The sequence below is a fragment of the Palaemon carinicauda genome, unplaced genomic scaffold (genome assembly GCF_036898095.1).
Source record: "Palaemon carinicauda isolate YSFRI2023 unplaced genomic scaffold, ASM3689809v2 scaffold579, whole genome shotgun sequence".
Classification (NCBI taxonomy): domain Eukaryota; kingdom Metazoa; phylum Arthropoda; class Malacostraca; order Decapoda; family Palaemonidae; genus Palaemon; species Palaemon carinicauda.
In genome coordinates this window covers 42,501-52,500 of record NW_027171848.1, presented here as the reverse complement: position 1 = coordinate 52,500, position 10,000 = coordinate 42,501, and the positions used below count along the sequence as shown (strand labels likewise).

The 10,000-nt window shown below is 34.1% G+C and overlaps 1 protein-coding gene across 26 annotated transcripts in view; it reads left to right on the top strand.

Annotated features, from left to right (window-relative positions):
- The window catches only part of LOC137637197 (uncharacterized), a 76,219-nt gene that overhangs the window by 41,974 nt on the left and 24,245 nt on the right, over positions 1–10,000 (top strand). For 9 of the 26 annotated variants that reach the window (XR_011043472.1, XR_011043465.1, XR_011043456.1 and 6 more), the window contains one exon: positions 64–191. The exons of 13 other annotated variants lie outside the window; for them this stretch is intronic. The gene's annotated coding sequence lies outside the window, so the exon portion shown is untranslated. Of the gene's footprint in view, positions 1–63; positions 192–4,796; positions 4,940–10,000 lie in introns of those variants that run through there. 4 more of the 26 variants (XR_011043468.1, XR_011043451.1, XR_011043461.1 and 1 more) reach the window with 3 other exon arrangements.

The following is a 10,000-nucleotide window of genomic DNA, read 5'->3' as shown; positions in this document are numbered from 1 at the left end:
ACTTCCCTTGCCAAAATATTTCTGTGTAAACATCTCCTCATCAAATTCTCTTTTGTGTTCCAGCGTTGCCCCAGGGAGCGGGGAAGGATGGTCTCCCCGGGAAGAGTTGAGTGACACACCCTTCCACCCACCATCCCTCATGTCAAGTGTCAGTCATGAAGCTTCTGGCCTCAGTTGATGAAAGCTCAATGGTAAGTTAATACTTAGTTTATTCTTGTAGTTGAACTTTTTATTCGAGTGTCTTCCATTTCTTTAGATTCTATTTCTATCCTTCACTTACCTTATATCAAATGAATGAAATTCGAACATTCTAAATCGATAAATTGCCACTGTAGTCTGTAGTTACTTTGAACAGGGAAAAGATGGAATATATTCAGTTTTATCATTTAAAAACCTCATTCACCGCTGACGTATCATGTAAAAATATTCATTTCTCCTAAGTCAAAATAATTAATGTCAATGGCCACAGATGTCCATTCTAAAAAATAGACCATCCTGTGTTTTCTCCTTTTATATATATATATATATATATATATATATATATATATATATATATATATATATATATATATATATATATATATATATCCGGTATTTAATGTATGCTGTTCACAAAACATCAGTGATCCTCATTTTGCCCAAAGCTCACGGCACCATATCCAGGAGAAGGACACTCCGAAATCAAACCATTGTTCTCTAGTCTTGGGTAGTGCCATAACCTCTGTACCATGGTCTTTCACTGCCTTGGGTTAGAGTTCTCTTGCTTGAGGGTACACTCGGGCACACTGTTCTCTCTTGTTTTTCCTCCTCTTGTTTTGTTAAAGTTTTCATAGTTTATATAGAAAATATTTATTTTAGTATTGTTGTTGTTCTTAAAACAATTAATTTTTTCTTGTTTCCTTTCCTCACTGGGCTGTTTTCCCTGTTGGAGCCCCTGGGCTTATAGCATTCTGCTTTTCCAACTAGGGTTGCAGCCTAGCAAATAATAATAATAAAAATGAGTGTCCTCCTTATCTTTTTGGGGGTATGGAAACCCCATTGGTCTACCTTGTAAGTCATTGAGAGCCATTGTCTTCTCCCTCCTGGTCCGATCTTGGGTGGAGAAAGGCTCGGCTGTGCTTAAAACACTGGGCGACAGTGCATTGAGCTATCCTATGTTCGTTACTCATATGTGACCTTTCAACTCTTAGCGGTGTCCTTCTGCATTCTGTATCCTCAACCTCTTTTATCAACCTCTTATTATAGCGTTCATTTTAGGCCTCAGAAATCTCCACCGGTGGTGGAATGGTCTTTCACACTTCTATTAATTCATCCCTCCTTTATTTTTGTTTCCCTGTCTGATCTATTTCAGAAGCTGGTGTTCTGCAAGCCATTTAACTTTTATAATATCTTTGCTTTTATGGTTTTAATTGAATATTCATTTATTCTCTCTCTCTCTCTCTCTCTCTCTCTCTCTCTCTCTCTCTCTCTCTCTCTCTCTCTCTCTCTCTCTGTGTATATATATATATATATATATATATATATATATATATATATATATATCTATATATATATAGATATATATATATATATATATATATATATATATATATATATATATATATATATATATAACCAACAAGATTTGCTTGTCATATACATTCTTGAGTATTTAGAGTATCACACAGCGTATTCCACATTATCAAATCCACATTATCGAAACACTTAGAGAACAAGAAAGTCTCAAGTTTCCTCTTGAAAGTCTTAATATCTTCAGCCCTGTGGGATGTCTGGATTTACTGGTCGATTTATTTGATTTATTATCGATTAAGGTGGACTTGTCAGGTTGTATACCATTGACCATTCTCTCTCTCTCTCTCTCTCTCTCTCTCTCTCTCTCTCTCTCTCTCTCTCTCTCTCTCTCTCTCTCTCTCTCGGTTGTAAGGCTATCTGTTTGATACGTGGTGTTGGTACAAATTAAGTTGTTGTTCATTTCTTGTTCTTCAGTAGCTGCTGTACCTGTTCCCTGCGTTTGGGGGTTTTGGGAAGGTTCTTTTTGCTCTTCTCATTTTTCCATTATTAGAATCTCGACAGAATTGACAAATTTTGACTTTATTCTCGTTTCATTGTTTAATTAATTTTTCTTTGGTCGCTGCAACCTCACCATCCTTGTGAGCTAAGGACAGGTGGTTTAGGGGAGCCTATATCTGCTGAGTCACCTGTAGCCCTTGCCTGGCCCTCCTTGGTCCTAGCTTGTGTAGAGAGAGGGTTTGGTCGCTGATCATATGTATATATGGTCAGTCTCTAGGACATTGTCCTGCTTGATACAGCAATGTCACTGTCCCCTTGTCTCTGCTATTCATGAGTGGCGTTAAATCTTTAAACTTCGTTTTAATCATATATTCCTCTCTCTCTCTCTCTCTCTCTCTCTCTCTCTCTCTCTCTCTCTCTCTCTCTCTCTCTCTCTCTCTCTCTGAGATAGGTAACACCTTGGCATAGCAACCAAAATTAACAGTAATTAGTTTATCTAGAAACCTGAAATTAAAGTTTATTTATTAAGCTAATAAAACAAATATATACATATCGATCTTAAATACTCCCTGGCTAATATTTAAAGTCTCAGTACATGGTCTATGTGTCATTTTTCTTAGACAACTTTCCCTTCTATTTATTATTATTATTATTATTATTATTATTATTATTATTATTATTACCTCCGCCAACGAAGTTGGTAGGAGGTTCTGTTTTGGCCCCCGCGTGTGTGAGTGAGTGAGTGAGTGAGTGAACGGCTTCCTGGCCACAATTTTAATCGTAATGAAACTTGCAGGGATTAACTTATGCAAAAAGATGGAAATGATTACATTTTATTATTATTATTATTATTATTATTATTATTATTATTATTATTATTATTATAATAATATCGACCCAAATTAATGTTCTTTATTATACGTAGTTCTTAATTCCATGGAAAATCACCTTATTTTTAGTTTAATTTTAGAAAAAAAAAATATTTGCTTAAGATAACAATGACGTGGCTTCGTCCCATACTTCTGTTAATAGTATACTAACAACTTCCACACAAGTTAAATCTATTTGTTGTCCTTATGATTTGTAATTAACATTTTAAATCATCTCTTTAACTTATGTTAATGTTTCTGGAGTATTATTATTATCATTATTATTATTATTATTATTATTAGCCAAGCTACAACCCTAGTTGGAAAAGCAAGGTGTTATAGGCCCAAGGGCTCCAACAGGGAAAAAAAGCCCAGTGAAGAAAGGAAATAAGGAAACAAATAAATGATATGAGAAATAATAAGCAATTGAAAAGAAATATAAAAACATTAACATCAAAACAGATTTGATAATGATCACGCATCCTTCCTTCGTCCCCTAGCTCCACCCACTTTTTAGCTTTCTGCTTTAATTGTATCTTCTCCCGTCCTACCAATTTGCCTTTCAAAATGCGTTGACTGTTTGCCATTGTGTTATGATTTTTATAGTTTTACTTATGAAATATCTGTTTTGATGTTACTGTTTTTTTTTTAAACATTTTATTTCAATTTTTCATTATTTCTCATATCGTTTTGATTTCCTTATTTTCTTTCCGCACTGGGCTATTTTTCTGTGTTGGGAGCCCTTGGACTTAAGCATCTTGCTATTGTAAGTAGGGTTGTAGCTTAGCTAGTAATAATAATAATAATAATAATAATAATAATAATTACTTTAATGACTGCTTTTCTGGCCCTATACTGTAGGGGAACCCTACTCTCTAGAAGACCTTTTTCGTAAATCATTTTATCGTACACATTCCAAGACATTCAGCATTTCACATCGTATATTGCTCGTTAATTCCCAAGTCCACATTATCGAAGCACTTAGAAAACAAGAGTGTCTTCAGTTTCTTCTTGATAGCCTTAATATTTTCAGTCTTTCTGGTGTCTTGTGGGTTCTTGCTGTATAGTCTTGTATTGCCATTTTGAAATCATAAGGCAAGACTCTATAAGCCCAAGGGCTCCAACAGGGAAAAATAGTCCAGTGAGGAAAGGAAGTGAGGAAATACATAAAATACAAGAGGCGTAATCTCTAGTCAAAATAACATTCTAAAATCAGTAACAACATTAAAATAAATCTGATATATTTAAACTACAAAAAGAGATTTATGTCCGTTTATTATACAAATGTTCGTTGCAAGTTTTGAATTTCCACCTTGTATATATGTCATATACACCTAGATTTTACCAGTCGTGTCTCTATTGAGTTTAAAAAAAAATCAGTATCTCTATTTAACATCTTTTACGCTTCTTATTCCTCAGCCATGTAGGCCTGCGTTTTTAAAACACTTCTAGTGCCTTGTGGGGCCCAGTTGAACTCAGGTTGAACTAATCTCTCATTGGGCTAGCAATTCATTCAAACCTAACTTCTATCACATGCTATAGAAGCAGAAATTATATCAGTCATGTTTCTGCATTTGTGAGGAAATCGTAGAAAGGAATGCGAAGAATAATGTATCAAAACAAAAGATTTATTGAAATATAAATAGCTAAACGTGTGCGCGGCTGAGCAAAAGAAATAGAAAAAAAAATAAACGAGAAATAATAGGTTTGGCTATGAGCCAAGAGAGGGTGGTCGGGTGGGGTGGGAGGCCGCCTTGGGGACCCAGGGAGGCGGGTAGGAAGGCGGGAGCTCTGCGTAAGCGAAGGCATTGTTGGTGTTGGAGACAACAGTGGTGGAGAGAGACTGTTGGTGATGGTGTTGGGGGCTGGGTGTTGGAGGAGGTGGAGTTGCGCGGCCGAGTCAGCTGGTCGACTTGGTCCGGTTGGTCCAGACTCCATACCATACTCCTCCAGTCGAACTTGAACTAGTTGCTCTTAGGGTGTAGTGAGGAGCGGACGTGTCGTAAGCGCTCTCCTGCCTTGCTAGCAGACGACCAAGGTCTCCAACGTGCAACGTTATGGTAATAAAATGATTTGCTCTTTATTTACCGTTTATAATAATTTTACATCAGTTTAATGATTACAGAGAAACGTTATTAAATCATTCTGTTGTATTAACTGGATCGGATAAAACACTTTCGTATAAGGAAACAGATGTACTCGATCTGGTTGATTTTATTATAAATAAAAACTCATTTTATTGATAATCCAGTAGTTATTATGAATATCTGGGAACAAATATGTTGTTATGGGAGCTACATTACCGAGTTTTGAAGATCATTTTGGTTTATATTTTATGATAAAGGTTTAAATCGCTCTAACCCACAGTGGGTTGTAAGGATATCCTGTTAATCTTAGCAGGATTTAATAGTGTTTTATCATTTTCATAAATACTGCATCTGCTTGTTGATTATTTTATCTTTTTTATATATATTTTTACGTGATTTAGTTTGTGTTTATTGGCCATAATACGAATCTCTCTCTCTCTCTCTCTCTCTCTCTCTCTCTCTCTCTCTCTCTCTCTCTCTCTCTCTCTCTCTCTCTCTCTCTCAAATTATTTTATAATTATTATTATTATTATTATTACTTGCTAAGCTACAACCCTAGTTGGAAAAGCAGGATGCTATTTAGCCTAAGGGCGCCCGCAGGGAAAATAGCCCTGCGAGGAAAGGAAACAAATAGAATAGTCTGCCCATGTGTACCCTCAAGCAAGAGAACTCTAATCCAAGACACTGTTTCGGGTTAGAGTTCTCTTGTTTGAGGGTACACTCTATTTTTTTATAGTTTATATAGGCGATATTTATTTTAATGTTGTTAATCTTAAAATGTTTTGTTTTCCTTTTTTCCTTCCCTCGCTGTCTCACTGTACTATTTTCCCTGTTGGAGCCCTTGGGCTTATAGCATTCTGCTTTTCCAAGTAGAGTTATAGCTTAGCAAGTAATAATAATATTAAACACACACATTATATATATATATATATATATATATATATATATATATATATATATATAATATATATATATATATATATATATATATATATATATATATATATATATATATATATATATATATATATATATATAATATATATATATATATATATATATATATATATATATGGGTAATTGCCATAATAATGATAATATTAAACACACACACACCACACACACACACACACATATATATATATATATATATATATATATATATATATATATATATATATATATATATATATATATATAAGGGTAATTGCCAGAAATACAATACGTTTTTACTATTTTTCTCTCTTTTTTTTCAACTTATTTTTCAAAACGCGAATGGTCTGCCGTGATTTACGAATTATTTAAAAAAAGTTAGGTTATATTTTGCTTTCTGCATGAACTTGTATGTATCCGTGCCTGATCTTTGGTCTTAGATTTTACAATACAGTAAATTATATTAGTTGTGTCTATAATTCTTAGTCTGGCCGTATAGACGTCAAGCTGCATGTTAGCCCCATCACCCAGAGAGAGGTTGGGAGAATATTGTCACCTTCATACACTTTATTCTTTAAGTGACTTTGAGAGGTTTTGCTGTTAGTATTATTTTTTTCGAATTCATTTCAAGTAGAGAATAATTTCATTTATTTATTAGATATCTCATATTATTTCCCGTAGGAGTTCTTGTAGTCACGCTGTACATTGTAGACTTATTAAAGGGTCTCTGCATCGCCCTTTCTGACCTATTGGACACATCCCAGCCTGGCTGTTCTACTAGGCCCGCTCAAACTCGATAGTTTCTCGTAGTGTCTGCAAGCTCACCATCCTTCTGAGCTGGCAATGTGAGTTTTGGGAAGCTTGTAGGTCTACCTGCTGAATGATCAGCAGTCATTGCCTGGTTCTCCCTGGTAGCTTGGGTGAAGAGGTGTTTGAGAGCTGATTATATGTATCTATAATCTTTAGGGCAATGTCACTGTCCCTTGCTTCTGCCATTCTTGAGTGGCCTTTAAACTGTACTCAATTTTCAAATTACTCCCTTAACTCCGTTCCTGCTCCCTTAATTTCATCTTGATGTCCAACCAAATTTTAACTTTTTGTGGCCCAGTGAAAATATTAGGTTTGCTTAGAAAGAGCATTTTAAATGCTGGGTTTGTTGGAGGATATAAGCCCAAGGGCTCCAACAGGGGAAAATAGCCCAGTGAGGAAAGGAAATAAATTATATGAGAAGTGATGAATAATTAGTATCAAATGTTTTAATATTAATAACAACATTGAAATAGATCTGTCATATATAAACTTCGAAGAGAAACTTACGAGTATGTCACCCTGTTCAACATAAAAACATTCGCTGCAAGTTTGAGTTTGTGAAATTCCAAAATATCTACTGTCTGATTAAAAAGAGTATTCCACAGTCTGGCCACAGCTCGAATAAAACTTCTAGAATACTGTATAGTATCTGGATACTTCTAAACCTCAGTTATGAATCCTGGTAAGGATCTTATACTCCCACCTTGGTAGGATTCTTAAACCGAATTCCTTGCGGTGGTAAATGACTCGATCATATTCAGGTGATGTTTTGAATGATTTAATTTCCCATTTTTTAGTTTATATATTTTTCAAAGCGTAAATAGTTAACATAAACATTTGTATGGTTTTTAAATGATGATTTTAACTATCATCATCATCTCCTCCTACGCCTATTGACGCAAAGGGCCTCGGTTAGATTTCGCCAGTCGTCTCTATCTTGAGCTTTTAATCCAGTACTTCTCCATTCATTATCTACTTCATGCTTCTTAGCCCTCAGCCATGTAGGCCTGTGCCTTCGAACTCTTTTAGTGCCTTTTAACTGTATATTACATCCATCATCAATTGTAACTTGTCCATTGCAGGACAAAGGCCTCAGTCATGTCCTTCCACTCGTCTGTTTATGGTCTTTCTATACGAGTTTTGGAATTTTACCTGTTAAAGGATGTCATTTATAAACGGATATATATTTGTTCTCGTTTTTACATTCAAATTTTCTTGGTCCGTCAATCCATCGTCTTCTCTTCATTCCCCTTTTCTTTTGCGGTCTTTATAAACAGATTTTATATATACATATATACATATATATATATATATATATATATATATATATATATATATATATATATATATATATATATATATATATATATATATATATATATATATATATATATATATATATATATATATGTGTGTGTGTGTGTATATATGTGTATATATATATTTTTATATATTATATATATATATGCATTATATACAGTATATATATATATATATATATATATATATATATATATATATATATATATATAATGTTCTCGGTCTTACACTCAAAATGTCTTAGTTCGTCAATACATCGTTTTCCCTTCCGTTCCCTGCTGCTTTTGCAATCTCTAGGGACTCATAATGTTATTCTTAATATTACTCGAAACTAAACAAATATTTATGACATTACCGAATGACTTCTCAGCTCCCAGTGACTGGAATTTGCTGTTAAATTTTACAATCCAAATGTTATCAGAAGGTCACTCCAAATTCAAACCATTGTTCTCTAATCTTGGGTAGGGCCATAACCTCTGTACCATGGTCTTCCACTGTCTTGGGTTAGAGTTCTCTTGCTTGAGGGTGATACTGGCACACTAGTCTATTTTAATTCTCTTCCTCTTGTTTTGTTAAAGTTTTTATAGTTTATATAGGAAATATTTATTTTAATGTTGTTGCTCTTCTTAAAATATTTAATTTTTCTTCGTTTCCTTTCTTCACTGGGCTATTTTCCCTGTTGGAGCCCCTGGGCTTATAGCATCCTGCTTTTCCAATTAGGGTTGTAGCTTAGCATTTAATAATAATAATAATAATAATCTGTATAGCAAAAGTTCATCTCCCTACCTTGTACTTCCTTCAAATCCCCCTCAGTACATTCATTGCTTCCATATCCATTCACATACCATCATATTCTATATTTCCTTTCCTTATATGACTGCTTTTCTCATTAAATCCCTTGGCCAGTAACTGATAATCATGATGGAACTGTCTATATTCATATAAGCCATATATTATACTCCTCCTAATATCTGGATTTTCTCTATACCTCGGGGTCAGAGACCCAAGGGGGAATCAACTGAAAGGTAATAGCTTCTGGTCTGCCGGGGAATCGAAGCTGGACCCAAGAAACTTAGGTTTTATTGACTTGACAACTCAGCTGGGTCAATGGAACCTCCGTTTCTTGGGCCCGGGTTCGATTCCCCAGCCGATCAGAAGCTATTATCTTTGAGTTGATTCCCCCTTGGGTCTCTGATCCAGAGGTATAGAGAGAATCCAGATATTAGGATGAATATATATATATATATATATATATATATATATATATATATATATATATATATAAACTATTAAGTTTTTATAGTTTATATATGACATATCTATTTTGACGTTGTTACTGATTTTAGAATGATTTATTCTTAATTTGATCTCACCATTTATTTATTTCCTTATTTCCTTTCCTCACTGGGCTATTTTTCTCTATTTTAGCCCTTGGGCTTATAGCATCTTGCTTTTCCAACTAGGGTTGTAACTTGGATAGTAATACTATATATATATATATATATATATATATATATATATATATATATATATATATATACATACATATATACATACATACATACATACTATACACACTCTCTTTCCACACCAATTAGCATTTGTTACCGTAAAATCATTGTGTTCAATTAATTGCACAACTTTCCTTTGGGCGTCTTGAACAATATTGGTTTGTGATCGGCACGAGAGAGAGAGAGAGAGAGAGAGAGAGAGAGAGAGAGAGAGATTTGTAATACGGCTAATAACTATAAATAGACAAACGAAATCATATAAACAGCTTGGAAAATAATCAGCAAGCGGGTACTTATTGCTAACCATGATAAAGTATATTACAATGTCCAGCTAAGATTAACAGGACAACTTTTCGTCCCACTGAGGGTAAAGGCAGGACAATATTCCTACAGTCCGTCCTACACCCAAAATAGGGCTGTGAAAAAAATTAGGAGACAGGGAATAAAAAGGCAATAATAT